Genomic DNA, 17,874 nt, shown 5'->3' on the forward strand with positions numbered 1-17,874 from the left:
TAGCTGTGTTCCTACCCAAAGGCTCTACAGCTGCAAAAGTTATTTATCCACATGGCTAGAGTGCAAATAAATGCATAGGTTAGATTGAGAAATGTGGTTTGGGCCCTACAGGTAAATCAGAGCATGTCTATGGAGTGGCATTTGCCCTCCTTGGTGGCTGCAGATGAACTCTTTGTTTGGAGTGTGGGGAAGGGGCCAGCCTGAGAGGAGATAAAAGCTAGGCTCGCCTAATCAGGGCAGAAATAAACCAAGAGATTTCAATCTTTTTTTTTTTTTTTTTTCTTTTTTTTTTTTTTGGAAAGGAACAGCACTCTCCAGTTGGCTCCCACTCAAGAGAGAGGATGCTTGAAAACAGTTATTTTTAGGAGCTGCAGTGATATGTCGTGTGCATTAAAGCATAGTGATGTACTAAGAAATAAAAGAAATCTCCCTCCCCCCCAAAAATATCTCTGGGGAAGCAGTTCCTCAGGAAAAATGTGTTGTGTAATTAAAAAAAGAAAGTATTTATTAAGAGAAAATGTTTGTTTTCTAAGGTTTATATAGAAAGTCTTGAGAGATGAGAAAACCTCAAATCCTAGGAGTTTTTATGAAATTCATTTAAGGGAAAAAATGTTAAGGATGGTTGTTTCCCCAAATGCAAAACATCAGGGAGGAATCTGAAAAGAGCTTTACTTTCTGTGCAAAATCTCCATTGTTGCTTGGCAAACAATGGGAGCTCTGGGCGACTGTAAGGCTGTGAGAATGAATAGGGAATCCGCAGGATGTGTGCGGGTCAGTGCTTGGGGTCTCTGTCCTAAAGCCCCTTTCTCAGCTTGCCACAATAAAGTAGCACAAGGTTTAGTCTTTCCTGGGTCACCGGCCATCTTCTATTATTCAACACTTCACAACAAAAAACACTTATTAATCAGCGCTGACCAGAGGCCCCTTTCGAAACAAGAGAAGGCGAGAAAGAGAGAGGGGGGAAGAGAGAGAGAAAAGAAGATTGAGAAACCCTGAACAGACCCTCCCAATACAAGAGCAACCATAGGCACTTTCTCAACTGGCCAAAGCGATTTTTTTTTTCTTTTTGCCACAACAAAGTTTCCAATCAGGTCACAGAGGACTGGACTTTCCCCCTACCCCCACCCCTGTTTTCCCTCTCACTCTCTTCCCTACTTGCTCTGAAGATGATGGAGACTTTGTTTTGCAAGTAAGGATGGCTTTAGGTCAAATTGCCAAGGTTGTCTGATTTTAGAGGTTCATCCTTGCTGTATTGGAAGATAAGGCTGTTTCTCATCTGGGCCTCAACTCTGGAGATGGCGTAGGAGAGAAGAGGTTTGCTTGTGGGGCGCTGCTCTTGTGCTTTATGAGCTGATGGATGAGGTGTCAGGGCAGTAGTTGTGTGAGGACTCGTTTCAAAATGGTATGAGAGAGAGTCAAATGTGCCATTTATTGACTCTGCTGAGGGCAATCGTGGGCTTGTTGTTGTTGCTCCTGATTTTCTAGCACTATGTTTTGCAAAGGGCTAAACCGTGAGCTTTGGAGTGAGAAGGAACTGAGAGATTTACAGAAAAACTTTGTATGCCTCTGTGCAAAAAAGGATGCAAAGACAGTGGTGAAAAGGGATCTTTAAGGACCTCATAAGTGATAATTTAATTCTCAAGGGATAGTGGGGGGAATTCTTTTTTTTTCTTTGTTGCCTTCTAATAATTTTTCAGGATGTTTATTTATTCTTAAGTAAGCTGGTGTTTCTATGTAATGAAATATGCATAGATTGTCACACAGCCCACATTATTATGTTCATGTCTCTTACCCCCAGGAAAATTATCTGAATAAGTTTGTACCAGATAAGTTTAGCTTGTTGGATAAATTTATTTTTTTTTTTTTGAGTGGAGAACATGACTGAAAAATCTAGGTATTTCAGACTCTGTTAAAAGTACAGGTGTAGATGTGCCTAAGAGAAAAAGGCAATTTGTAGTATTTTTTGTATTTAACAAATGCATAAAGACAGCAAATATTGAATCCCCTGTGGATTACCTGAGAAATTGAAATTATTCTCTCAAGAAAATTTTAGTCCACCAGAAAGGTAAAACTTGCTTTATTTATTTATTTATTTTTGCTGACTAAATTTTGTGTGTGTCTGCATGTCATGGGGGTGGGCTTTTTTTTTTGTTTGAAGTCGTTGTGCACATTTTAGCTAGGGTGTATCACTGGACAGTATGAACCCAAGGAAAAGCTGCTCCTTAAGCCCTATGAATATTGTACTTTGTAGCGTGTAAGCTGTGACCAGTGCACTACAGAACTCCTAACTAATTGGTTTTGTTAGGGGAAACAAGAATACAGTATTATTTGGGAAGCAGCCTCAGTGGTGCTTTACCACAATTTGCCTTGCAAACACAAGGCTGCAGTTCATGTTTTGTTCTCAGGAAATGTATTTTACTTAAGTGCTTACAGAAGAGTATTCTCTCTTTTCCCCTCAAATATTGTGTTACTCAGATTTTGCAGAGCTTGACGTTCCAGCAATGGAGTAATCAAGTGTTACCTAAATTATTTAAAGCTTGGGATTAAAGGCCTAAGTGCTGAGTGCTGACAAGCTTTCAAATGTAGCCTGGGAAAAGTTTTGTATCCTTTCCTGTGCGTGCACTTTGAAAATAATTTGGAAAAGTACAGTGAATTATTCTCAGAATGTATGCACAGAGAGAATGAATAATTCTTTTACAAGTTGCTCTGCAAAGGAACGAGTGACTATTAAAAGCAGAGTAGCAGTGTATACACAATAATATTGTGGCATCTGCAATGTTATTTTTTATCGGATCCATTCCTTTCACCAGAGCTTGCTTAAAGGAGCTCTTTTATTTTTTAACTTTGGTTTGGTCCACAACACAGAGCATGCATTAGCCAAGAAAACCGGCTATTTCAAATGTTAAGCTCCTTTATGTTTCGAGGCCTTACCCTTCATTTCTTGCTCTTCAGAACACCCAGTGTCTTCATTCTTCTGTGCACTGAAAATAAAAGGTGACAACATATGAGTACCTTAAAACATTTGATAAAATGTGTAGAAATGCATTTTAACCAGCTAAATTTTATTTCCACTTGTGTGTGGATTTGGTGAGCTATGTATATATTTAGTTATATGTGCTCTTTATAGATTTTTATTTTATTTATTTTTTAATCTTTTGGTGAATGGGTGGATTGTTAGCATTAAACAATTTTGGAGAATTCATTTATTCTTTTAGATAACATTCTGTTTCTTCTATCTTGCAATGTAAAAACAGATGCATGGCCATTATATTCTGAGTTTTTGTTGCATCACTACTAAGTAATTTGAGTGATATTCTTTAAAATTAAAGTAATTCATAGAAATTAGTATTTTTCTAATTTGTCAAAAAAGAAATAGAATTAATGGTTACATTTTGCAAAGGTATCACCACCAGTGGGTTGTTCTGTGCCATCAGAAGACATATTAGAAATGTTACTGTATAATGTATGCTTCTCTTTCCATTCTTACTAATGGCTGATTGTATGAATAACTCCCGTTTAAATCAGTGAGACTATTCATGGACTGAGATACTGCTCTACATGACAAAGGAGAGGACAAAATTTGGCCCACAGAAGTGAATGGGACTATAGGAAGAATGAGATAGCACTTGGAGTGTGGAAGGGTGCACACATTTCTCTTTAATATAATGCTCCATCTTTGCACAGTGCTTTAAAAACAGTGACATTTCTGCACATAAGAGTTTGTAGCTTTAGCCCAGAGAGGAAAACTCAAGTCACTGGGGATAAGTCAGGCGTGTGAGGCTGGCAGTGATGGGAAGTGGAGAGTATTGATTACAGGCAGCAGTGTGGGTTAAGGTGGTGAAGACCAGGAGAGAGAAGACCCCGGTGCTTTGTTGATGGAAGATTTGTGCCAGGCTGAAGGGCTGGTATAAAGCTGAGGATGGGTTTAGGAGATAAAAGAAGCTCAGGTTTACTGCTGTGAAGTACTCAGAAAGCAGAAGATGTTCTTCCTGTGTGTTTACATATCATTTGTTGTTTTAAAATAGCTTCATATTTATTTGTATTGACATTTTAAGGTAGAAAGATTTCTAAAATATTGCCGTGTTTGTACAGTGCATCCTGGGTTAAAAATGACTTATTGTACTGTAACAGTTCTTGATATCTATGGGAATTCTGATGCTCTTGGCATAAATTATCTCTGATCCAGTGAAGGCTGCTTTACTCAAATATGAATTGTATTCACCCCACTTGTTAAAGGTTTTCAAGCCAACTGATTTCAGAGAAGGCTTGGTTACGATTCAAAATAGATAGAACAAGGTTTTATGAAATGAATTCCTGAAAAATTGGCAGGAAAAAGAATACATACAGCATTTTAGCTTTGTACAGATGTACAAATATGCCTTATATACACCTGAGGTGTTACACCTTCACAGCTGTTTGCATATATGTGTCACTATGGACTGACAACAAAAAGACCTTGCATACACATATTGTGGTTTTTGCAAATTTGACTTGGACATGTAAAAGCGTGTTTTTTCTTTTAGTACGTCAGGTCCTTGGTACTGAATATGAAGGTTATGTTCATTCATGAGAAAGTATGCTATATCTAAATACAGCGGGAAAGAATGTGTGAGTTTATCTCCTAAGAGAAATATTTGTCTACTCTAGAAATGGTAGTGTTACCGTGACTGAAGGTGTTTTTGTCAAAGATAGGTATAGACTAGGTAAAACTGTGATAGAGGTATATCATACTTTGTTGGGTGTAGATGCATATTCAATAAATGAGAGCATGGAACAGGCAGAGCACTGTGCAATACAGCAAAAACTGATGCACACAGACTGAGAGTACTTTCACTCTTATTCACACCACAAGTTTTCTGTCCAGTTCTGTCCAGCACTACTGGACCTTCATGGAGATTTTGTCAAGTGTTTTAATAAAGGCATTATCTCAGAAGCCTGCCAGAAACTGTCTCTTTAAGAGGAGGCTGAAGCCTGCCTACCTGCTGGAAGGCATCAGCTCCTTACAGACCCGTAGTTTGGGACCTGCAATCTCAGCAGCTGATGAGCTGGGGGACCTGCTGGGAGGCAAGGCAGGGGATAAAGGGCTGAATCTCTTGGTCAGCTTGAAAGCTGTTTTGATAAGTTTTAAAAATTATTATTTTTTTTTAAGGTGGAATCTGAATGATGAAGCATTCACCAGAAATTAGTATTATCTATCTAAAGAATTCAAAACTAATGAGTAATTCTTTACAAGGCTTTGATTTTTTAAATTATTATTATTATTTCTTTTAAATTTATTTTTAATAATAAGATGCTTAGGGCTAATATGGCTGTTTTTGAACCTAGAGCCCTATTTTTTTCAGACTTTTCATCTGCAAAGGCTGGAAATTCACTTTAAAAACAAGATTTGAGCTTCTCTTGCAGATATCTTGATTGCAGCAGCTGGAGCTTTATGAAACACTGGCTCATGGAAGTGGGAGAGCTAGCAGTATTAAGAAGTGAAGGAAAGGGCCTAGAATTATTATGAAGCCTTATAGCTGAGGGAGATCAAATCAGTATTCAAAAGCCTTTAAAGAGCTCTATAATTCAGTGTGCGGGGTGTTGTTTGTGTAGGGGGCTGAGTTTGATCACAGATCCTCACTAAAAGACTGGAAATCTGAGGAGAGGATGCTGGTGAGAGTAAAGTTTGTGGCTGATGCAGCAGGAGTGAGGCTGTGCATTGTGAGGTTGATGGGTGAGCCCTGGGTAGGAGTGCAGGGATGGAGGCAGTAATTCCTCACACGGGCAGGAGCAGGGGGCTGAGAGGGAAGCTCTTGCTCATGCACCTGATGACTGGTTGCTTAAATGGATCAAAATTGATAATTTATACAGCCAAGATCAGCTTGCTGTAGGCAGGAGCTGCTCCAACGTGGCTGCAAAAGGCTGAACTCGATGGAAGATTGAAATTGCTCAACTAACACCATCTTTCATGACAAAACTGCATTGTAAATCTAGATGTCATGGTTTGGGGAAAAAAAGTACCGGTAGATGGCGTGCAAAAATATTCAGCACTGTTCATAGGTTTTATTGGAAAATGTAAGTTCTTATTACTGCAACTGGCTTTGGGTACGGAGACATTTAAGTAGTGAGTTTAATGAGGAGGTCCCTGGTAAGCAGGGACCTTGCGCATGCAGGGGGAAAAAAGGAGTGAAAGAAATTTAATCCATTCTTCATCTGTTTTCACAAACTGCATTTCAAGTGCTGCTGCTTCTTTTTTTAAACCAGCCAAAACATGCACACCTCAGCAAGGATCATTTCCTCCCTGGGCTTTACACTGCAGTCTCCTCTTGTGTAATGCTACCAAAAATACATGGTTAGAGTTTCACTCTGTCTTGAGAAGGAGGAAAACACCGAGAAAAAGAAAAGCTTGTTTATTTTTCCTTTATTCAAACTTACAAATAATAATAATCTGTAAGAAAAATCAATCATTAAATACCTCAGCTGAAAATATCAGTCCTCTGGAAAGATATGAGTTCATGAAACAGGGTCTAGTTGGTGTTCTTAATTTTAGTGGGTGTTACTATTGCATGTCAAACTGTTTAGTCTCGTGTAACCTTCCCGCAGAACTGGAAATACTCTATTTTTTCTTTTACTTTTATTTTTTTTTGGTGTGTGTGTATAAGGTATCGACAATAATTAATTTCTTTTATGATGGTGGATTTTTATAGCTGTCAGTTGACACTGCCCACCTGCAGAGCTAAAAGTAGTATTGTGTGACTTTGCTGTCAGCAACTCTTACTCTAACACAAAAAGGTGCTGAAATCATTTGTAATTATAGGCGGTCATGATGTGGTTGTGTGTACATGAAAATACTGTGTTTGATAGGTATCTTTGATCATATTAGTGACGTTCTGTCTCCTAATCAGTAGTTCTCCAAAAATGGTTTTGAGATTGCAGGTATTCCTCACCTGCTCCACAGAAAGATATTATATAGTGTTATTCAACTGAGTATGATATGGTGTTAGATGACCTACAAGAAAAACTGAAGTTTGCTAGTAGTTTGATATAGATTTTTTTTTAAAAATGAGAGTCACTGCATAAGCCTGCTACCAACCAACTTTGTTCAACCATTTACAGTGAGAAAATATCTTCAAAGGCCTACTCTTAAAAACATCTTACAAACACTGTCTTCCCTTTCTGTTCTTGCCATAGTTCACTGAAACAGTGTGAAGGTATATCAGAATTTACAGAGGTGAGATTTCTGCACGAAGACATGTGTGTCTATGAAAAAGACTGAGGGAGAAAGTACCAGCAAGAATATACTGTGTCGCTTGTAGGCTTTCTTGATTTAATACAAATTGCTGCTCATGGAGATTCAGACTAGAAAATACTAAACTCTAGATCATTGCTAGATTCTAGCTGGATGCATTGTAGAACTGGAAGTAGGAGTCTCAAAACACTGGAGTGCTTTACTTTTATAAGGGTGAGATAGGCAGAATTTTCTCCACCTGTAGGAAAATGGGAGGCATGGAGCTTTGTGGTTATAACAGGAGAAAATTAAGTACATTAAGAAAAATATTTTGGAAGTTTTTGCTAATATTTATGACTTATGCTTTCCATTTGTCAGTTTTGCTTGTTATTTGCACAGCTATCTTTATATGTGGAAATCCTAAATATAAAATGAAATAAACTATGTTGGCTTTTTATTTTTTTCCAGTTAAGTTTATCTACTCTACGTCTTGCTTGCCTTTCTATTGTGTTCTGTCTTAATTAGAGTTCCTTTGCAGCAGTCTGCATAACTTGCTTGTTTGTTGTGACAGTACCACCGTTTAAATCCAAGCCAATAAAATCTTTTCTTCATGCCATTCTGTCTTGACTTCTCAATTTTTTATGGTGGTGTGGTAGTGATTCTCAGATTAGATTAAAGTTTGAAGATGAAGCAATCACAAAATTCACTTAATTAATTGATATTTTATTTCAGTACATTTAAATGGTCACATATATTTTATTTTCTTCACAACTGAGTATTCAGAATGTCTAGTGGCAAAGTAACGTATGATGAGATGTAAATGGAAAATGTTGAATTCTACTCTCTTGTACACTTTTCCCACATTAAAAACAAAGCATATCTATCTATCTATCCTAGATGAATGGTTAAATTACAAGGTTTTATTCTTTTATTATTCACTTGCCCTTTTGGCATGGATTTTAATAGTAGTATATGATCTGAGGTTTCTGGTATAGAGAGTCAGTGTGGAACTTCTTTCTTAACCTGTAATTCTTGTTGGGATTTGTTATGGGTAAGGATTTAAATATTTCTGAAAAGTAAATGCCTTTTCTGTCAAAACATTAACTTTTTGTGAGACAAGATGATTTTAAAGATTTAATTTTATTCAAATTGAAATTTAGTTTTTGTTTGTTAGTTTGTTTGTTTTTAAAATCTGGAACACAGTTCTGTGAGTTGATGATTCCTGTCACTTACATGAATGAATAAACCGTGTTTTAGAAATTAGTACTTTGTAGAATAAACATTGCATTGGTTTTATGCTTTTCACAGGTCAGTATTTTATGATATGCACTAAGAATTATTTTTTTTTGTGTGTTCCACAGAGAGAGAATGTGATCTATTGCATGTTCATTAATGCCTTTACTGGGTGTCTTGAAACATGTGTGAGACACCAGGTAACAGTGATGATGGTACATCTGAAGGAAGATACGTAGTACTATTAAAAAGCATATAATTTAATGAAGTCTGATTAACTGCAATTTGAAACAAAGTGTTCTTTAGTAATATTCAGCCTTGTAAATGCCCTCCAAATTTTATGGGCCTTTTAAAGGCAGCCCGTCAGATGTTCATGCCAAACAATAGTTAGCCAAATACGTTTAGATTTCCAAGTAAACAGATCTAAGTATATGCTTTTTAACCCACTCTGCTGTTACAAGCAGGCTGGGGACTGCTGCTCAGGACAGCAGTCTGATTCCCCAGAAACCAATTCAGAGAAGCAGCCAAGCCAACAACAACAGAAAATGCAAGATTAGAAAATTAATTCTCTACTGTTATTTAAAATAGTTTGTAAGTACAATGTCAGTTCATTCGTCTCTGCAAGGATACCCAGCTTAATTTTATCAATTCAGAGACCTACTCAGCTCTAAAATACTAGTTTCAGAGTTCATGTCCCTGTTGTGCTTCCTCCGTCCTTTGGGTTGACAGCCTGACTTTGGACAAAAGTATGAAAATGAGAGGGTGGATGGCCGTTTTTTAACAATTTCTGTAAATAGTTGGGATGAGTTTTAAATTTTGTTCTCAGATTACTCAGGCTCCAAACCAGTTCATTGTGAAATGCCCTGAACATCAATATTACGTTTAAAAGTCACCACTCTGAAAATCTCTAATAATTTAAGAAAAATGTGGGCCTTTGCCTGTATTCTTGCTATAAGTCCTACCATTACTCCCTTTGCTGAAAAGTAGGGTATCAATTCTTTGGTACCCTTCTCTATGTTAACATCCTTGACCATATCCTATTTCTAATTCATTTTTTTTCCTCTGTTCTAGCATTACTATCTGAAATATCACTCTACCACATTGAGTTTACCTACATAAATTATTTCTTTCAAATTATTCTGACTTCCCACACTTTCACTTCTCTAATTTTCTAGAATCTTACAACTACAAAAGTTAATTAACCAATAGTCAGATGATGGTTTGACAAGGGTAAACAAGTATTGCCTCTGGTTTATCCTACTGGAGAATGAGAGAGGGAGGTTAGAAGAACGAGCTGTTGGAAAAGAATTTGGTGCAGAGGTTCACATCGGAGGAGAGATTTTTTTCCCCCCTCCTTTACACATGTATATAGTCTGGCAAGAGGAAAGCTTGGTAGGAAGAGGGGTTGCATGGTCTACACCTTCAATAATGCGAAGAAATAGAGCATGCTGCAAGCCATGCTTTCCCCAGACTTTGGTATCTGGTGTACCAAGGGTGCCAGGGAAGGTCAGGCTTCAGTACAGGAGCATAACCCTATGTGACTTACCACAGAGGAACTTGGCTACCTGAAGGGTTTCATCTTTGACCTCAACTGTGGTATATATTTATATATACATACACGGACACTACTGGGAGGGCTGAGAGGAGCTCTGTAAAGGGAAGCCCAAGCCTAGTTTTAGAGAGAGAAAAGAGCTTGCTGCTGGCATTGTGTGCATGAGGTCAGCCAAGCCCAGAGGAGCATCCCACCAGCAGTGGTGCGCTGGATGACTCTCTCATGTTTTATAGGGTTTAAGAGCTCCTGATAAGATGACTTGCATAGCAGTTGTGTTTTGAGTGTTTAAAACTGGAGAGCTAGCTCTCAAAGTTACTGTCTATACTCCAGTTGCCCTACTAGGGGACATTTAACTGGAATTAGCATTGGCCAGCCAGGTGTTTGCTCCTGTGATGCACACAGGGAAAGGGCTACAACTGTCATGTATAAGAGCTCTGTCTAGGAGAGGAGTTACGTCTGCCTCAAGGTGTAGATTTGCCAGAATAAGGCTTTTTTTCTCTTTTGGGATAATGTGTCCAGAGAAGTTGTGGATGCCCCATCCCTGGACATGTACAAGACTAAGCTGGATGAGGCCCTGGGCAACCTGATATAGTGGGTCATATCCCTGTCCATTGCAGGAGGATTGGATCTACATGATCTTTAGGATCCCTTCCAACCCAAGCCATTCTATGATTCTATGGTTCTTTGCCAAGTTTTATAAATAATGTTAGAAACAAACTTGAAAGCTTACTTCACATGATAATATTTACCTAGTCAGTCAGTGTAAAAGATGCATTATATACTGCGTAAATGGCCAGTAATCAAAAATACTCATCTTTTTTCTCCCATTTTGTAAATTTATTTATTTATTTATATTTTTCTGTACATTTTTGTAATTTTTGGTATTCAGACAGAATTTGTTAAAGTTGAGTTTAGGAGTAATCATAAATAACAGTCTATGGATCATTGTATAGATAAATGCTTGAATATAGTCAGAAAAAAGACAATTCTTACTTATGTGAGACCCTACTTTTATTAAAAAAACCTCTGTAAGTTAAAGGAATAGGTCTGGCCTAACTAGGTTAGGACTTTTTTAAACCTGATTCTACCTTAGTTAAAAAACCTTTGTCATTGCATTAATAGGTGTGCCCAGCACCTCTCAGAATCAAGCTGTAAAATGTGTACAGGCAGTTAATATTTTTATGAGAGGAAACCATTGTAGACCACAAACTCTGTGAGGTAGGTTTCTTTTCTAATTATCTTTTCCCTGAGGTACCTATTATACCTCATGGTGGAATAAATTGTATTAATAATTTTATTCATTTAAATGGGAAATGGTTTCTCAAAAGAAGAAACTAAAAAAGACAGGATCAGAAAAGGAAATGAAGGCTCCATCTTGCTACTAACAAGGCTGATTTTTGAATGTCCTGCAGTCATGTATCCCGATATGATACCTTGGGTAAATGCACTTGCTTTATTTCATACATGAAGTCATACTGACTTTAAATGGGAACTGATCAAGTGAATAGTCCCCACAGTGTTTTTTAGTTTATTTTAAGGCAAGATTTGATTATCATTTCTGTTAAACCACTAATATTTATATACTGAGTACTAGTTTGTTGCATGGTATAGGTGAGCGCTAATTACTGCATTTTGCAGTAATATTTTTAAATTTGCTGTACTCATACTAAATCAAAAAGAGGACATCATTGCTAACCCAGCTATGGTAACTCAGTAAGATTTAAGATAGTTAATATGACAATAAAAAAAAGTGTTAAGGTTCCATAGTTTCCAGTGGGGGGTGACAGAATGAAACCAAGAAGGGGGAACTCTCCCACCTTATGGACTGACTGCTAATAACTGTGGGTAGAAGGTGAGTTTTAGAGTGACAAATACTAAATTGATAAATACAGTGTTGTCAACTACAGCAAGTTGAGACTAATCCCAGCTTCTAAGCAATTGGACTGTACTCATGGTGGGCAATTGATACATCACCAAACAGCAATGTGTGTGGAACAGTTGTGCCAGATGGTTATTGTAATAACCTCTCATTTAGTTAGTTGTTACTATATGAGGTGATTATTGACTGACCAAATTAAATCACCCTGCACCTGCATTGCTATGGAAATGGTGGTGTTGGCAGGTGTGGCTACTGGCTAATGTTGGTTAAATGCAGGGTTTAAGGTTGAAGAAGAGAATATTCTAGCTTCTGTCAGATCCTGGGAAATACCATAAGAAGATGAGCAGTGTTTGACTATGGGAAGAAATGAGATGTTGAATGAAAGATGTTTCTGGAAATGGCTACACTATGAAATGGAAGCTTTTGTGAGCAAGCCCAGGGCAGTAGTACTAGCTTAAAATCTGCCCAGTAGTGCAGAGATGAAAATCTCTGAGGAAGCATCATCTCCTCTTTCTCCCCATCTAGGATGGAAAGTATGACCTGAGCTCAGCATGCCTGCATACGGTCTCTGCAGGAGAAGAGGTGCCAGGGATCAAACAGTGTTCACTGCAGTTCCCTTCTGCTATGCAGTCTGACACAGGATTATAGACAGAGCCACTTGTAGTCCAGAATCTGTGCTTTGCAGAATACAAATCTTACACTTTTGTATGTGATCAGGCTTTGGAACCTCACATAACAGTGTAGACTTTCACCCTAAAATCCCTGTATTCATCCTACAGGATGGAGCACATCTTATAGACAGTGAGAGATTCAGTAGGAGTTGAGTGTCCATGCAAGTCTCTATGTGGACTCTATAGATTAAATGATCTCTGTCAAGTCACACGATAAGCTCAGGAGAGTAAGCTTACTTCTGTGCAGTAGTTTCATTCCAGCATTGTCTTTCAAACATAGATACCACAGCCCAAGATGAGTTCTAGAAACCATTTAGTTAACACTGTACACTGTAAACCTAGTACTAATGCTTTCTCTGTTTCTGCTGTCTCTGTTTTTTTTTTTTCTTTTTTTTTTTTCCCCTGGCTTATAGACCCCGGGATCCTTTCAGTCACTGTGTCACGCTGAGAGCCCAAATTGAGCTGCACCAGGAGGTCCTCTTATGGAAGCAGGAAGATTTTTAAAGCATGACTTGAGAGGAAGTGGTGCAACATTGTCGCCTTTTCTGAGAATCCTCTAAAGCTTTATTTCTGAGAGCTGTAATTTTTTTCCCCTTTTAAGTGGGATTTAACACAGTCCTAAACATGAAAATTCTATTGACAATGTATTTTTTTTCCATTGGTTATTTTTTTATTAATATTATTTTTAAGATAGCATGTAGCTGTTGAATTTATCCTAGAGTCTTAAAATGTGGCCCATGATTTCCCAAGTACACAAGTACTACATGTGTGTATTCATTCAAAAGTACTGCAGAGCTTCCAATCAATGCAGTAAATTCAGGAGACCATGTGAAGAATTTAGGTCTAGCTTCAGTGCAAGAACATAAGACCTTGATTGTATGGTTCCTTAAAACACATGTGACAGGCTCAGACCCACTCTCCAGTGAGCTGGGGCAGGGCTTTGAAACAAATGCTTGAGCTTGGCTTGTTTTGTATTGAATACTGAAATGCCAGTTGAGAAATTGTGGCCAGCAGGTGAGAACAGCTCTAGTCTGGAGCTGAGGATGCTCAACTGAGAAGGGACTTTCTGTTACACTGAATGTTTAGTTATTTATGCCAAGTGGAACCACATCACTGAGGAGTAGGTCTTTGATTCCCTGCCAAATTTTGATAATGTTATGGTGAGGATGTTGTGCTGGTAGGCAGGAGAGGGAAGAATGTATATGAGTTTCCTGTCACATAGGGGGATGCCTGTACCACTGGAATTGGTGCCGGAATTTAAACAGATTATCATTCTTGTAGCGCTTTTTCTGAAATTTCTCAGTTCCAGAAATTTGTCCCCCAACTGAAATAATTTGGAGCGTTTTACTGAATCCAGCGTAAATGAGACAATACTTTTAGTATCTGGATTGTGCACTGAAAAATTCTCCCCCAGCTCTGCACATGAATAATTGGCATATCCTGCTCCGTAGAGATCAATGGTAGCAGAATAGCATAGCATAAGCTGCTGTTGCTGGAAGGAAAGGGGAAGGGACAATCTGATGAAGTCATTGCTGAGAGGCTGAAGCCCTTGGATTTTGAGTGATTAGATCGGTCTCTTTTTGTACTGGAATATGGAAAATGTTTTGATTTCTCAGAGGTCGATGGTCTACTTCAGACAAGGGGCCCAATAAGTCTTTGAGATCTATATGCTCTGGAAATATTTTTTACATAGCTCATGGATGTACAAATGGATATAACTTAACATTGCTTTCTCTCTTCCATTCCCTTTAATGCAAATTGATAGAAAACGTAGAAAGATTTTGCATTCTTATCTAGGTATGATCTTCTGTGAACTTATCTCAGAAAAACAAGCTGTCTTGAAGGCAGAATGACACTTCCAAGGGGTCTGTCCCTTAGCCCTTTTCATTTCCTCTCTTTTTGCATCATTTCAGTAGCACGAAACACAAATTTGTTCCTCATATCATTTCCAAACCATGTCCTCTGATATTTTGACATAGTCTGAGTATGAGGATTTGAATTCTGTCACATGTGACATCTGGATTGAGTCTATGAAAACTTTGCTACTATTTCTTCAGGCTGGAGTCAATAATAACCATCCTGAACAGATATTAAGTTTACATTATAAAAAATGTATATGATATAACAGCAATATCAAGTGCATCTTTCTCTGTAATTGTTCAATTTGCCCTGAGGGTGGTAATAAAAACTGGTTATCTTGTAGAAACTTCTTTTCTGGAATTCAAAATTGCAATAAATAAATAAATAAATATATAAATTACCAGCATTATTGTAAAATGGTCACTTTATTCCTGACCATTGTTCATTTTTCTCTTCCAGAATGTGACCTTTCCTTGGAAGTGGACACTTAAATGATTTTAAGGGCACAGAAGCTCGCATTATTTTATCATAGTGATGCTTTTTAAAATCAGATGATATCTAGACAAATATATATGTGGAATTGAACAAAAGTAGAAGAAAAATCTGTTTGAAAACAATTGATTCAAAAATATTGTCCTTCTGTTTCCCAGGATTATTATTGTTTAGATGGGAGAGTTGAGGTGTGAAAGGGATGAACTGCAGCTATACAAAACATCGGGCTGAGAGGCAGGAGGGATGGAGAGGGGACCGTAGAGGCTAGGCACCTTGGGAAAAGGGATGGTAAGCTCTGTTTTGGGTTATGTGAAGGGAAAGAGAGGCTTGAGATGTAAAGAAAAGAAGATTAGAAAAGTGATTGAAATAGCATAAATATTTAGAGATGTAAACAATAATAATAAAAAAAAATAAGATTAGTAAACTAGCATTTAAATAAGAGTAAACTAAGAGAGGTGATGTGTACACTTTGATACTAAGGTGGTTACAATGCAATAGGCAGGATTTCATTAGCTCTACAGAAGGCCGAACAGGTTCTCCTTGCCTCATTCTTACTGACTTGAATTCTGTTCAGGATAAATGCATTTTTTAAAATACATCCCCAATGAAGTAAAAGAAAAAAAAAAGATATATATATATATATAGTCATTGCACTCAAATCCCCTCTTCTTAGAGAATAAAATGAGAACAGTATTTTGTTAAACCAAGGAGAGTCAAGAAAGTGACTTCAGTAGGATATGTGCCTGTTTCTCCTTATGATCAGTTTGGGTGTCAGACTTCCTTTGAGATGCTCAGACCAAGTAGCTTACTCAAAGTCACACAAGAAGTATGGTGAGAATGTGAGACTTTAATTCACTCTGGCTCTGTCTAATAGCCTCTGGCTATTGCTATTGTCTCCATGAACTTTTCTTCCTTGGGATACAGTAAAGTCTAGAGGCCATTAACCTAAGGGCTCCCTAGTTCAGAAAACATGGAGAAGCTGAGAAACAGTGTGTCCAGTTGACCTAGAAGAGTCATATAAATACTCATCAGATTTAAGGTAAGGAATATCGGTGTTTCCCTCTCTTTTTATCTTTCTTACTTCATTGTTTTAGGCTTTGGATGAACTAAGGTGTCCCATGCCTAAAATTTTACTCTCTGGTCAGGGCAGGTTAAGAAAAGCCTTGGTGTATCTATGCCTGTGCCAAGGCAGAGCAGCACTTCACCTGGAGGAGCATGCTCAATTAAGGGTCGTAGTGCAGTTTTCTGTTTCTTTTCACCTCCTTTTCCTTTGTACTTGAGGCTGTGACCCTGAAGCACACTAGTATAATAGAAAACTATTCTGAGGGAAAAGATGGGAATTGAAGAAAAGGTGCATTAGGATATGGCAAAGGCATAAAATATGATAGTAAGAGACAGTCAACCTGTGGGAAAAGATAGAAAAAGGTAAACTTATGAAAGTTTATACCATACACTGATGCAATGTATCATCTGATAAGTGATGTTCCAGTGCAATAGGAACCAGAATTTGTCCTTTGCTCACGGTGGGATATGCTAGAAGAGCCTTAGGGTCTTTACACCAAGACAGTGGCTACTAAGGAAGGTTATCTGAAAGCACAGGTGGTAGGCATGTAGTGACTGGTAGAGAGCCTGTCCATCTCTTGCTACCAAACACCTTCATGTCCCTTTGAAAACCTAATTTTTTTCTGAAAAACTCACAGCCATGTTTGTGAGTCTCTATTCTGAAAGGAGATTCTGGAGCATTTTCTTTTTTTTTCCTTTGCCCTGTCTCTTTTTATCTTTTGGCTAGTGGGTTTTGAAAGCACTTAGTGATGTCTCATTTAAAACAAACAAACACAACTGGAAATTTCTCTCTCTCTCTCTTTTTTTTTTTCCTTAAATACATAAAATGTTTTTTTTTGTTTTGTTTCTTAATAGCTTCCTACAGCAATTCACTAGATTAAGTTGAATTCATTTTCAAAGAAAATAATATGTAACCACTGTAAATTTGTGCGTTGGTTACGGTTTCCAGTGATGGCTAGATTCTTGTGTGGAGTTCACTTTGATCTGGGTGAATAGGGATCATGTCTCTGTGTGAAAGATATCAAGAGTAAGGGAAGATTTATTTGGGGTGGGGGTGTGCCTGGTCTGCTGGTCATACAGATGAGAATCCTGCTCAAATATACTCTGGTTCCTTTCTGACCCCTTTGGCCTTCTTCTCTGTGGGATTTGGTATGTGAAGAACTGGCGTGGTTAGGCTTGGCTGAGGGAGATGAGGGAGATGACCTCTCTGTGGTTTCAGGTTGGTGTGACCTGCAGGCTGGCCGAACTGCGAGCCCTCGTGCTGCACGACCATGCACAATGCACCCTGGGACCACACACAGCCTCCCACATGCTCACAGGGCATTCTTGCAGGATTCTGTCCCTACTAGGCCCAGCTCAAGAGTGCAAAGGGGCTTCAGAGGGACTAAATATCTCACACACAGAGTACTGGTCACATCTACCCTCTGAAGAGGACAGGATGGAGGGTGGAGGCTGGAGGATGCTGTGCAGGTTGTGAGAGCTGGCAGGAGACTGATGGGTCAGCTTGTGAGGGTCCATGTGTTAGAGCAGCAGAGTTACTTGCATCCTACCAGCTTGAGATTTCTTTTATATTAAAGGAGGAGTTTTGTTTTGCTAAAATCTCTGTTCAATGTGACCAGGAGCAAATTTATCTTGTTAGTACTTATTTACAACTGACAATTCTCAATTAGCATTTGAGCCTAGATTCCCATTTCTATAAATCCCTAATGAGAGTATAAATTACTAATGAAAGAGCTAAATCTCAGGGCCAAAATCTTACTTCATTAACACATTAATGTAAATCTAAAGGGTTTCTGTTTGTATGAGTATTTACTTCACAATAACACTGGTCTAACCTGTATGGGAATGAATCCTTGAGACTTTTGTAGTGGCCAGCACAAAGTGATGTTGTTCAGTCTAATTTTCAAGTATAGTTGGT

The 17,874-nt window shown here is 38.1% G+C and overlaps 1 long non-coding RNA gene across 1 annotated transcript in view; it reads left to right on the forward strand.

Annotated features, from left to right (window-relative positions):
• The first annotated feature begins 1,128 nt into the window (after positions 1–1,128).
• Positions 1,129–17,874, forward strand: part of LOC310894296 — a 46,151-nt gene continuing 29,405 nt past the window's right edge. The window contains exon 1 of the long non-coding RNA XR_014579747.1: positions 1,129–1,189. This is a non-coding gene — a long non-coding RNA (uncharacterized lncRNA). The remainder of the gene's footprint in view (positions 1,190–17,874) is intronic.

This window comes from Anser anser (assembly GCF_964211835.1).
Source record: "Anser anser genome assembly, chromosome: 2".
Classification (NCBI taxonomy): domain Eukaryota; kingdom Metazoa; phylum Chordata; class Aves; order Anseriformes; family Anatidae; genus Anser; species Anser anser.